Here is a 13597-nt window from a genome sequence, read left to right on the forward strand (position 1 = left end):
GACGCTGAGTGGTCTTCCCTGCTTAAGTACAAAAGCGGCATTGGCCGGCAGCGATGATGGCCTGGCGATTTTGTTTTTCCAAAAGTTGGAAAGATCGGATATCTCGCGCAGGGCAAAAGGACTACAACTATTTTTTTTCATAATTGTGATGTGAGATGTGGCGCTCATGGCACAGGGCCAGATTGGGAGCACACCTGCCTGTGGAGGGAGGAACAAATGAAGTTTTTCCGAAACCTTGAGGATGAAGAGTTCATTTTCATTGAAGCTGGGGAAGGAGAGCTTCCTTGAAGGATGAGTAGGGTTTCAATAATTGGAAATGGGGGAGGAGGGGCATGAGGAGCAGGGCGTGTTGGGGGAAGTGGGAGTGGAAGGTGTCTGCTTGCTAACACTTCTCCCGTGATTTGTGACACCCCCTGTGTTTTAGGACAAATCTGGAGGAAGGATATTTTTGAGTAGGGGAGGAGGAGGGGGGGATGAATGTTTATCCTCGTCTTTTTTTCCTCTGATAGGGTGACAAAGGAGAGTTTTATCCTGAATAATACTTTGGCAATACTTCATTGATTTGTTTGTTTATGTCACTGAAGATGATTCTGTGAGCTATGCTAATCTTTAACATCTAGTACATATGATTTGTGTTTAGATGAGATTATCTTTGTATTTGAATTAAGGCACAATAATGACAATATTTTTAAACGTGTGACTTGTAAAGGGGGACCTAAACGCTCGGTCTTGGCAGAGGGCCTGGTTCTAAGTGCTCCTGAAGCTGAAAGGTTGTGCCCTCCCATTTGACTGTCCCGTTCTGCTGATACATCTTTTAGAGAAAGTTCCAATTCCTGACGAGGAGCAGAGAGCTGACATGATTTTTCACTTAGGTGTGCAGAAAGAATTGGTTAGCTTTGTGCACAAAGTAGGCTGAAATCAAGCTTTAATTAGTCAGACTTTTGCATAATTCATCACGGTCACTTTGTAAGTCCAGCTGAATATACTCTTGATTTTTATCATGATGTGTTCATTTTAAAGGACTCACTGTCTTTCAGTTAATTTCTTGATGCCCAAATACTCAGGTCTTCCAAGTACAGCCATAACAATGCACCCAGTCTCATTTTAAAGAAAAATGCATTGCTACATAAGGACCCGTAAAGAAGCGAATCAATCAATCTATAAAAAAGTTCTTATTAAATATCATTCTTGTTATTGATATAATCAGCTTTAAAGACAGGAAAGTAACCTAAGGACTTTTTCTGTCTTTTTGGATCCATAGGCTGTCCATCTGGCCCAGGCAAGCTTCCAGATTCAGGCCTTTGGCTCCAGGTTTATTCTTGACCTCACACTGAACAAGTAAGTATTTAGTCATAATCCTGTTAAGCAAGTGCAATAAAACTTCACTTCATGGTAAGGGTTCAATCAAAATATTGACACTGATAAGATGTCATATAACACTTCAAGAAAAACATAAAAGTCTAAAGTTAATTATTTTTTATTTTCCTGGAAGAAGAGGCATTTAACATTTAGCTTGTTAAGTATCTCAAGTACAGTACTTAGAGGGTAGGATTTTAAATGAAATACATATTTGAAGTAATGCTAGTTAATTAAATGTTAACTATAATCATTATTACACATAGGAAGCATGATAAATTACTGACTCAAGTATAAAATTTTCTTCCAATTTACCTTGCATTATACAATTCTCATATTGTATTGCAATTCTGAATAAACAAAGACAAAGATGACTTGTAAATATATTGAGAAGGTTCTTTGCTTTGTAATTTGCTCTCATATGGGTCTTTTCAAAATTTTGGTCCTGATAAAAATTTACCTGATTTTTCTCTGAGCATTTTAAGTTTGTGTTGATATTTAAATGCTGTTTTCTAAGTTGGAACTCATTGCACAGATGTCTTTCTACAAAACATGGGCAAGAGCTGTTGACAAAAGTAGTGAGCTTTCTTTGGTGAAAGGGATTCTTTGGTGAAAGGGATTTCCTGTATGGGTGTCTTTAGTTTAAGAAGCTCCCATCAGTATTTTAAACTATCATCAGTATTTTGACCAGGACTGCATCTTTGCCAAAAAAATACCATGTAATGCTATCAGACACTGTAATGTAGGTGACCACAATCAATAGCAGAGAAATTGCAAAGGATTCTAAAAAAGAGCTATTAAATTTCTTGTATGCCAAATTCTGTGAACACTGCAGAAAAAAATGCAGAGTCAGCTTGGGTGCTCCTTACTCAAGTGTTATTGCAGCTTTAAGTCAGAATGAATCAGCAGAACTCAGAACTTCCTTTGTTAAAGGTACTGCAGGTTTCCCTTTTTGAGTCTGCTGAGCATTGGTTGAGTTCCTTTCCACCAGCCTGTGTCAGCACTGTGCCTGCCTAAGACATTTGTCTTGCCAAATCTTAGACTATGTTGAGAAGCTAGCTATGGCTAAATTTAGTGTTTTTGTCCTCTATTCCTTTAATTTTTACTGCAATGGAGACTGTCATTGCAGACTGTAGCGTGGCATTAGCAACCAACATTGCTAATGTGTTGGTTGAGGCTGATGGCCACAGAAGAACCTCCCAATCAAATGACTGGGAAGGGTCATGTAGGATGTCCAGGGTATGTACAGGTCTGGAAACATATCATTAAGTTACTTATCACTAATATTTGACGTGCAAAGGAACCAAGTTGAGCACCTGCTATGAATAATCCTTGCCTTTAGGAGTTTACAGTTTAGTTGGGTAAGGTCATCAGATTAATATATAATTTTTGATGAGTGAAATTTGCTGTACTAGAGATAAACGTGGAATGCTGTGGTATATGTACTAGAGGAGATAGTGTGTGCTAAGTAGGCAAGGCCAGGGAGTGTTAAAGGAGAATTAGTCTTTTGTTGAATTTCTTCGCAAATTACAAGATTGAGGCAAGGGAAATGAGTCAGGAGACATGGGCTTAGAGACAGCTCAAGTCTTGGAAGATCTTGTATGTAATGCTCAAGTGCTTGTCCATTATCTCCTAGACCATGAAAAGTGAAGGGGAATAAACAGAAGTTCAATTCTCAGAAAGTGTTAAGGGACACAGTGAGGTAGTGCAATAAATACATATCTACAAATGAATCTGAAAACCAAACGAACAAGAAATCTAATGAACAAAATAAGCTGATGAGTAAAATAGAACCAGAAGCATGAAAACATGGAACAGACTGATGAATCTCAGAGGGAATGGGGGTTGGGGGATGGTGCAGGAAGAACTTAATCAAAGAACTCATATGTATATATGCATTACCTGCGGACACAAACAATAGGGTAGTGAAGGTCTGGGGTGGAGCAGGAACCAGGTGGAGAGGGACAATGGAGGGAGAAAGGGGGACATCTGTAATACTCTCAACAATAAAGATTGAAAAAAATAAGTAAATGCAGTGGGAGTGAGGCCACAGAGGTCTAATCACGTGGCATCTCCCCTGTGCAGATTTCTGAGCCATCTGAGGACAACATGGGTGTGCGAAATGACCTGGAGACAGGGGAATTGTACTTTATAAACATGTGACATGTGTTGACCAGGGTGGGTCTCTGGTTTAACTAACTTTCAATGGCTGGGATTAACTAAAAAGTCTGATCCACATTAGAATAAACTTAAAGAGTCAGAGAAATTTTTTTGAAAAATATTTTTATTGATTTCAGAGAGGAAGGGAGAGGGAGAGAGAGAGAAACATCAATGATGAGAATCATTGATCGGCTGCCAGGAATCGAACCATGACCTCCTGGTTGATAGGTCGATGCTCAACCACGATACTGAGCCACGCTTGCTGGGCCAGAGAAATTTTTAATGAGTCACGGAGGAACCAAAAGAGCTTCTGAGGAAAGAGGGATCTCATACCTATTATTGGGTGGTCATTGCCACACGATTAACCACAATTTTAGTTTTTTAAATATATATTTTTATTGATTTCAGAGAGGAAGGGAAAGGGAGAGATAGAAACATCAATGATGAGAGAGAATCATTGATAGGCTGCCTCCTGCATGCCCCACACTGGGGATCGAGTTCGCAACCCGGGCATGTGCCCTGACTGGGAATTGAACCATGATCTCCTGGTTCATAAATCAACACTCAACCACTTCGCCATGCCAGCCAGGCTATTTACAACAAGTTAAAATCGTTGGAGGAGGGAAAAAGCAAAAGGTATATGATAAGTATATGGGCTCAGTGAAAGAGTGAAAGCATAGAGATATTAACACATTGCGGGCGAGTCATGAGCATTCTCGTGTTTTCATATTACACAGTGTTTTACATAAATGTGAAAAGCACGCATTAAAATTAAATACCCATTGCATTTTGAAGTTATTTATTACATGTTCTTACAAGCTAATATCTTTTTAAAGTATGATACTTTCTAAAACGTTTTTTGTGCTCATTCAATAGAAACTTATCTGGCCTTTGGGTAAAGCTAGCAATAAAACTACTGGAGCGCAATGTGTTAAAATAAACTAATCAAAGTGGTGACCACAGAATTTAAATGGTTAATGTCCTCACCAGGGCTGGACCATCAGCTTGGGAAAATTACCCTGATGTGAGTTCCTGAGAGGAGAGTCTTTTTGAGTTTGTGTTCTCATAGATTGAACAATGGAGGCCTTGGCTTGATGAGGCATCTTAGGGCAGAGGTGTGGGTTTTATTTATTTCTTCCTTGAACATTGAGTGAACATCTGCTCTATGCCAGCGGCTGCTGTAGGTGCTGATGCTGCTGGGAACAAGATAGACAAGGTCCTTACCTCCCCTGATGGAGCGTCATTCCAGGGGAAAAGGCAGATGGTGAACCGCTAAATAAAGACAGGTGCATTGAAGGACATACAACTGGGCTATGTAATGGAGAGGGACTGTGGGTTGGGGTGGCTGATGTTATTTAAATGTCACAGAAGCCAGAAGGTCTGTCTGAGGAGAGACAGTGAGCTGAGACTTGATTGTCAAAGATGAGCCACCCCATGAGGCTGGAAGGCTAAGGGTTCCTCACAGCTGGGACAGTAAGACAGCAAGTGTTGAGGAGAATAGGGAATGTTCAAGAAGGACAGAGGCAAGTGTGACTGGAGTGCAGTGGGGGGCAGGGGGTGGTGGGAGACTGAGGAGACAAGACCAGAGAGGAACCAGGAAGCCAGAACATTGTCCATGGTGAGGCATTTGGGTGGGAAGGCATTGGGCAATAAGCATGGATGCCATGCCATCATTTTATTTGGCCCAAAAGGTCTTAATTGTGGCCTTAGAGGACCTTTGGTCATATCCCTTTTAGGATACCCTCCTTTTCAATTTTTTTTTTCCTCCGGAATAACCACTGTTTCAAGATACAAAAGGTTTAAAAAGGATTAGGAGATGAATAATTCTTAATGTTTATCGATCCTTTGAAATCCAGGGCGGAGGGGGGGTGGGTGGGGAGGAATCTGAGGATTGTCTTCCCTATGTGTATGATTGGAATTATGCCATAGCCCGTATTACCTGTAATTAAATTTGCTGGTGTCTTCAGCAAATGTGTATTGGGAATAACTGTGATCAGAGCCATGTCATGGTTGAAAGCACAGGTTCTGGAGTCAAACAGACCTAGGTTTGAATCTGGGGCTGCCATTTACTAATTTTGTGAACTTGGGCAAGTTTCTCAACTTTTTATAATAACAGCATGATATATCGCTCACATGCCATAAATTTCCTCCGTTGAAGTGGCTTTTATTATATTAGGAGTTGTGCAATTATCACCACCATCTAATTCCAGAACATTTTTGTTGCCCCAAAAAGAAACCTTGTACCTACCTGTAGCAGCCACTCCTCATTCTCCCCCCCCCCCAAGCCTTTGGCAACCACGCATTTACTTTCTGTCTCAAAGGTTTTGCCCATCCTGGACATTTTATATAAATAGATTTATATGACTTTTGTTTTGTGACTGCTTTTATTAGCATAATGTTTTCAAGGTTCACCTATGTTGTAACTGAATAATTTCTCATTGTATGAATATATAGGGTGGAGCAAAAGTAGGTATACAGTTCATGTGGAAAATAATATGATAATAAATAATAATATAAGACTAAAACTTCATGTTTCATGTACTCACAACTGTAAACCTATTTTTTGCCCCACCCTGTAATTTTCTTAAGCTTTAGTGTCCTTCCTAAGCTGTAGGTTATTGTAAAGATTAAATGAGATGGTACTTACACATGTCTGCTAATTGTAAAGACATGTTCAATGTTGTGGACTGAATGTGTCCTTTTAAAATTCCTATGTTGAAACCTTAACACCTTAACTCCCAACATAACTATTTGGAGGTAGAGCCTATAAGGAGGTAGTTAAGGTTCAGTGAGATCATAGGGTCGAGCCATGATCTGATAGGATTAGTGTTCTTATAAGTAGAGACACCAGAGAGCTTCCTTCCTTGGACATGCGCTCACTCGCGCTCGCTCTCTCCATCCCTCCCTCCCTCCCTCCCTCTGTCTTTCCCTCCCCCCCATGTGAGGACACAGCAAGAAGGCAGCAAGAAGGCGGCTGTTTGCAAGCCAGGAAGAGGGTCCTCACCAGGAATTGAATCAGCCAATATCTTGTTCTTGGATCTAGTCTCCAGAAGTGTGAGAAATACATTTCTGTTGTTTAAACCACCCAGTCTATGATGTTTTGTTGTGGCAGCCTGAGCTGACTAATACATTCAACAAATATTTATATTTATGGTTCATTATTATTACCACAGCAAGGCAGTCACTGGGCTGGGTTTTGGGGGATTCAGCACTGAAGAAGAGAGTTGCTGATCTCATGGAGTTTATGCTCTCATAAAAGCAGCACAATGAGTCTTTGTTCTCCACTCCCCCCCACCCCCCCGTCCCCGCCCCTTATTTCTTATAAGTGAGAAGAGGGTGGTATACTGAGAGTGGACTGGAGAAAAAATTAGAGAATCTGACAGGCCCATGGTTGAAATGCACTGAAGGTAATGAGCACTAAGAATTTAGACAACATACTTCTGTTGAGTTGGAAACATATTTGTAATGCATTTGGTACTCCTCCACTTGTCCTGCAGCTCTTCACTAGGCAGACGTTAAAGAACATGACAAGACTTGCAAGTCACTGGATATTTGGATATTTAACTTTCCAGGCCATCTGGCTGTGTCTGATGTGATTGCTCAGGCCCTCAGCGTGCTCTCCTGCTTACTGTGCAGTGAATCCCTGTAATCCTTCTGACCTCTGCCCGGTGTGGAGGGGAAAGCAGTCTAAGGAGGCATCAGATGTAAAGCCTTGGTTGATAAAGCATCAGCGTGTTCCTAAGAGAACAATACTCTAGTGAGAGACTGTGGGGGTTGTACGAGTCTCTCCTGTACCTTTGCCTTGAACACTGTACAGGAGAGCTCTGACTGGGGGAAATCAGTGTAAGACATCAGCATTGGATGCGATAGCCTAAAACCGAGGAGTGGCCCTGAAACCTGGAGAGGAAGGACTTGGCTTCATCAGGGGCTGAATGGAGAGAAACAATTCTGATGTTGGTTGAGAGGCTGGAGAAAGTGCTAAAAGTTGTATCCCTATTATTGTCAAGCCTGTGCTGAGCTAAAATCGTTGTGCATGAGCAATTATCAGCTGTTTATGGTCTGCATTCCACAGTGCAGTGTGAGCAGAGGGTTCTTCCATGAATGGGTTGCTCTAGGGGAAATGCAGGGAAGCCTTGAGATGAACAGGTGTGTCTTTGGAGGATGCTCTTCTCTGTCTCTCCATTTCCCTGAGAGGGTGATGGCTGAGGGATAATTCCCAAGCAGGGCCTTGGATAACGCGGGCACCACTGGAGATGTGTAGCCGCATCATGAAGATACTCTCTGCTTCTCTCCCTGCATCCTCATCTCACCACCCAGGAGAAGAGGACCCCTGGGAACCTTTCTACTTTCTCAGAGAAGTTCTAGTGAAGCAGTCCCACCCTTTTCTGGACCACTGCTTGTTCCTCCAAAGGGGGAGAGACCTGTAGGCTTGCTTATCTCCCTTCCTCTCTGAAGTCAATAAAAATATATTAAAATATCTGCTCCTGGGAGAGATGGGAATCCCTTGGTGCCTGCAGAGTCCACTCAGCAGTCCGAACAAACATTCAGGTACTTGCTGTCGTCATTCTAGCTCCTCTGCTTTGCAATTGGGTAGCGAGGCTGAATCAGTCTACCTCTGTAGTCGAAGGTGCCAGCCACATTCTCACTTGTTAGGAAAGTTGTATTTGGGGGCTAAACCTTGTCCTACTCAGCTCCATCATTTTGTGTACATACTCTTTTGGGCGAAAACACAGAGGATGACTGGTATCCCAACAAATACTACACCTTCTGTAACCTCTGACAAACCCCATGGGGAGATACTGCTAGATCTGGGTCATGTCTAGGTTTAGCTTTGTCATACATATGTAGATAGTGGTGACAGTTGAGGTTGGGCTGCCAGGAATGTTAGAAAAGGAAAATTAATGAAGCATCCCCAGTTCAGAGAAGTACACAGACCTCAACTACAACGCTCTCCTATGCAGAGACATGTGCACTGACCTGCAGTGATGGTTCCCTTCCCCAGCTAAGACATGCTCTCTGGGTTTTAGCCCGATGGAGTTAGGCATGATGGGTAGCATAGCTCTGCATTTCAGGATTTCGTGTCTTCAAGATGCTGCTAACTCACAGGCTAAATGCTTTATGTCCTTTATTGAGGGATCTGCATCAGGAAGGCTTTCTATTACAAAAGTTATGATGGTGCCAGACACTGTGCTAAGCCCTTTACCCACATTCTTAAATTTAAGTTCTTTTAATAACCCTGTGATAATCTCCATTCTACAGCCGAGTAACCCGAGGCCTGGGGAGAGGCAGTCACGTGCTGGCATTCAGCATGGGTTGTCCATCTGGAGTCTTCTTATGTGGCTGCTTTGATCACAGCATTGGACTATCAATTTACAAGTGAGCCTGGCATAATCCTAATGATTGCTCATCTGTTCAGATTAAGTGAGAAAAAAAGAATCGAACAATTTGAGTCAATTTTTAACAATATAAAGAAAATGCAGAAGGCCCCAACTTAAAATAATCTTATTTGTTGAGCCAGCCATCTGTTATGTGCTGAATTGTGTCCCCCCTGCTCCCCCCCTGACCCCCGCAATTCATATGTTGTTCTAACATCCAGTAACCTCAGCGAGGAACCATATTTGGAAATAAGGACTTTAAAGAGGTAATTAAGTTAACAGGAAGTCTTTAGGGTGGGTCCTAATCCAATATGACGGGTGTCTTTGTAAGAATGGGAAATTTGGACATAGACATGTGTGTGCACAGAGGAAATACCACATACCATGTGAGGACGCAGCGAGAAGGTGGCCATCTGCAAGCCTAGGAGAATGAAGTCAACCCAGCCCACACCTTGATCTGGGATTTGTAGCCTCCAGAACTGTGAGGAAATAAGTTTCTGTAGTTTAAGCCACCAGTGGTACTTCGTTAAGGCAAATTTATACCCATCCTAATTTTCATTTATTGCTTACTTATTGCATTGAGACATTCAGCATTAAGCTGCTCCTGGTAATGGGTAAATCTGTTTGTCTCTCATAGTTAATACTCTTCCTATAATCTCTTCATGCATTTTGAAAGATTATGGTCTCTTTTACCTTTATGTACGTTAGGAAGAGTGGAACTATTTTGGTAGTTTTGGTATTAGCTGTGATAATAAGGAATCTTTAGAGGCAAAGATCCCCAAAGATGCCATAAGTATTGATTGCCACTGTGATGTGTAATACGATGTAGATGAATATTGCTTTTTATTTGTCCTAGAGGCCCAGTAGTGGTCTATGGTTTCCTGTGCTGGCAGAGATGAGTTGCTGTGGGGTTTTCTCTCCTTAAGGCATCCTTTCTTTTCTAGTTCTAAGCATTTTGATTAGCTCTTCTTTCTGCCATATTTTTTTCTGATCAAATGCATACCTATTAGGTCTCTTTGGGCAATTCTGATTGAAGAATTATTGAATGTTTGGGTGTAATCATTATTATTATCTTTTGATGATGCATCTTTATGCTGGTAGATCAGGTCCAGAAATTCTTGAAAAAATTTATAATAAATTAAGGATTGCCTAAATAGGTTCTAGTTCTATTTTTTTTTAGGGGGGGGGGATGGTGTATCTGACCTCCTTTTAAAGTGGTTTGATAATGACCTTTATAATTATATAAAACATAATTATATATAATTATATAGTTATAAAACATAATAATAGCAGAAGCAGTAAAAATGAAATGACTATGAAACCATTGGTATTTATGCATGAGTCTTGATTTTCATAGGTGGATGAGATCTCGTATAACTTTTGGGTGGTGAAGGGCAGTGGATGTTTGCTTTTACCTGCAGTAAGTGACTTCCTTACCCCATGCCCTCTTGCCTGTTGATAATAATTATTGTGGATGAATGGGACCCAGGGAAAATAAACACCAGGCTGAGGGAATCAGGAGGGCCATAGGAGTTGGACTTAGATTCACTAAGTTTCAAATGAGAAAACTGATTGCCTAGAAAGGGAGAGTCTGTGGCTCTAGCCTCTAGCTAGCACCAAGGAGAAAAAAAAAGGCATTAAGAATTTCTAGCAAAATCAAAGCTATCTAATTGTCAATGAGATCACATTGTACTGTTTATTTAATTTAGGATATAAAAGACGTATCTAGTGAATTAAAGGACTATTTCTTGACTGATGGATTAAAAGAGACGCTTTGCAGGTGTTTATCCCAATGCAGAATATAGGCGAATAAAACTTGAACTTGATTTATTCTTCAGAACTCTTGGTCTTTTGAAGACAAATTAATGTATAAAAATTGCAGCAGAAGTTAATCATGGCAAAATATTAAAAATTACACAGGATTTGGTGTTACGAGGCATCTGTCAATGAGTTATTTACAGTAGTTACTGAATTTAGATCTTACTTTTCTGACAGTTAAGTGAGGAAGACCACATACTGGGGTATATATAATCCCCATTATCTGATAAAAGAAGTTTATCTGTCTGTCTAGAGAGATAAATGTTTTCCTATCCAGGAGAAATTTATCTCTTTAGTTCGATGTAGCAGGACATTCAGTAGCATAATGGTTAATGTCCAGAACCATGGTTTTGTGAATGACCAGAATGTTACTTAAATGGACTTCTCATATTGACCTTCTGTGAAAGCCAAATGCACAAAGCTCTTTCAAACCTCAGTGGATTGATCGATAGATTTCCATTGATTGAAGCCTTTTATGAACCATTCCAAACACTTTTTATTTCAGAAATGTTTATTGAGTACCAGCTAAATGCCAGACACTCTTGAAGTTGCCAGAGAGAAACGCTTCCCTCATGCAGCTTACAGAACAATGCAGGGAAAAAGACAGCTCTACAGGCATTTAAATTATAGTTAGAAGTTTGTGGTGGGCTTTTATCCCTCGTGGGAGGGTGAGAGTGGATAAGAAACTAAGTGTCTATGGAGCTAAATGTCTAAGCTCAGACTAAAGCTTAAGATTTGGCCAGGCAAAGGTTTGAGGGTTAGAGATTGTGAGAGCCTAAGCAAGAGAGGTGAGGCATGGAGTGGGAGAAAATACAGGCTTGGAGAAATTAATAAAACCACACAGCTACCAAGTGACAGAACCAGGATCAGAACTCAGGGAATTGAGACATTTTTCAGTGATGAAGTAACCCTGTTATAAGTGGGGAGCTCTCCATGTCCCCATCGGTTGCTGGGGAAGTTGGGTTCTTGTGATGTCACAAGAAAAGGATTTTTTTCTGAGACTTGCACGGGAGGCTGGGATGTTGTAGAAAGCGTTATTTCTGTGGAATCAAACCCTGGAGTTTCCAAGGTCCTGTTTCCCTCCATCCCACGAGGGAAAAAGTCCCATTTTGCTTTCAGCAGAGTTAGGGTTAACACCACTGCCCAGAGTTTCCATTCCACGCCTGCACAGTCCAATCCAGCATCAAGCTAGCTAAGTGTTCTCCGCTGCAGTCCATCAGTCCATTGCGTGTGGGGTCCTTCAGGCCACATGGCTGTGGAGGGAACATGGGCAGGAACAAAGCCAGGGGAACAAGAGAGCCAAGAGCCAAGAGAGCGAACTCTTTTGTTGGGGGATTATGTATTCCCAAATTCTCGTGGGCTTGAAGTGGCTCTGCCTGCTCTGGCCAGTGTTCTCTCTTCCCAGGTTTGACTGACAGGCGTCTTCCCTATGTTCCCCCAACTTTACTGCCCATGCATTCATCCTCCCTTTGTTGGACTCCTTCCCCGCAGTGTTCTTCAAGGAATGAACCAGGGTTTCCCTGGGGAGTGTGAAGTTGCAGCTTCCTGGTGAAGCTGCCCAAATGACATGCCTATAATGTCTGGCCTCCCTTTTGCTCCTTCCTATTGTTAATAACTAGCTAATCACAACAGTAACAATCCCATTGAAGTCGTGTTTGAAAAGCTCTACAAAAATGGACCTTCGAGAAATAAATTTTATATTATTTCCCTTTTTTATATTTTGCTAACTTTTTGCTATTCCTGTTCCTGGTATAAATCTAGCCCCAAACTATAAATTATTAAATTCTGCTGCCAATAGGAATTGCGTTGTTTCTAGAACCATTAAAAAAATCCTCACTCAAGGATATGTTTTTATTGATTTGAGAGAGAGGAGAAGGGAGAACGAGAGAGACAGAGAAATATTGGTTGATTGCCTCCCATACATGGCCTGACCAGGGATGGAACTTGCAACCTAGGTATGTGCCCTGACTGAGAATCAAACCCACAATTTTTTGGTGCATGGAACAATGCTCCAACCAACTGAGCCACCCAGCCAGGGCTAGAACCATTTTTTTGATGATTTATAGACTAGACTCATTATATAGAATCATTTCCCCAGTTTGTTAAAATTATTAAATTAGAATTCTAACCATGGTTTATTATGATGTATTTATAAAAGTCCTCTCTTTAAGTGATTATTTCTAATTTAATTTCCATGATATCCATGTGCTTTAGTGTTTCGATTGTGCTTTAAAACAAAACAATCTATATAGGCTTTTCTATAAGACCATTTCTGCCCAAAGTTTCAATTCCTCATTTCAATTAAAATAATTTTAAAATTAAAAACACATTTGTCTTTCTTATATAATATTTTTCAAATAAGAGGCTGAAAATGTCTAACACATTGTAGAATATACATTTCATTTCTCCCTCCTTTACTTTTTGCCCAAATAACATCACAGGTAATAGACAAAACTATGGGAGTAGATTGTAGAAGGATCTCATAGCACAAGGACAAGACTAAGTCTCTTGTAAATCCCTAGAATTTCTTAGAGACTTAATTGCATCAGAGGCTCTTCCTCATTATTGTTAATACTTGCTTATTAAGTGCTAACTGACTTGGTACTTGACCCTAAGGAGATGCCTTGCTCTTTAAAGCTTCAGACAATGGCAAAGGGTTCTGTACATAACTATTAGCCCTTGCTCATCCTCCCTCCCTCTATCCTCTGCACTATGCTAAATTATGAGGAAACAAAGAATGAGTTGTAGTCTCTTTAAGGAGACCACAATTTAGGGTGGGATCAAGGAAAGCTACAGGAGGAGGGATGGTTGAGCTGAGCTTTGAAGGATGAGTAATTCAAGGATGAATTACTTTCAGTACTTTTAGATGGGGTAGGGGGCAATAACTC

The 13597-nt window shown here is 40.9% G+C and overlaps 1 protein-coding gene across 1 annotated transcript in view; it reads left to right on the plus strand.

Moving 5' to 3' along the window:
* ADAM23 (ADAM metallopeptidase domain 23) overlaps positions 1 to 13597 on the plus strand; it is a 144337-nt gene that overhangs the window by 32720 nt on the left and 98020 nt on the right. Inside the window, exon 2 of the mRNA XM_006082750.3 lies at positions 1262 to 1338. The gene's annotated coding sequence lies outside the window, so the exon portion shown is untranslated. The remainder of the gene's footprint in view (positions 1 to 1261; positions 1339 to 13597) is intronic.

This window comes from Myotis lucifugus, unplaced genomic scaffold (assembly GCF_000147115.1).
Source record: "Myotis lucifugus unplaced genomic scaffold, Myoluc2.0 scaffold_3, whole genome shotgun sequence".
Taxonomy (NCBI): Eukaryota; Metazoa; Chordata; class Mammalia; order Chiroptera; family Vespertilionidae; genus Myotis; species Myotis lucifugus.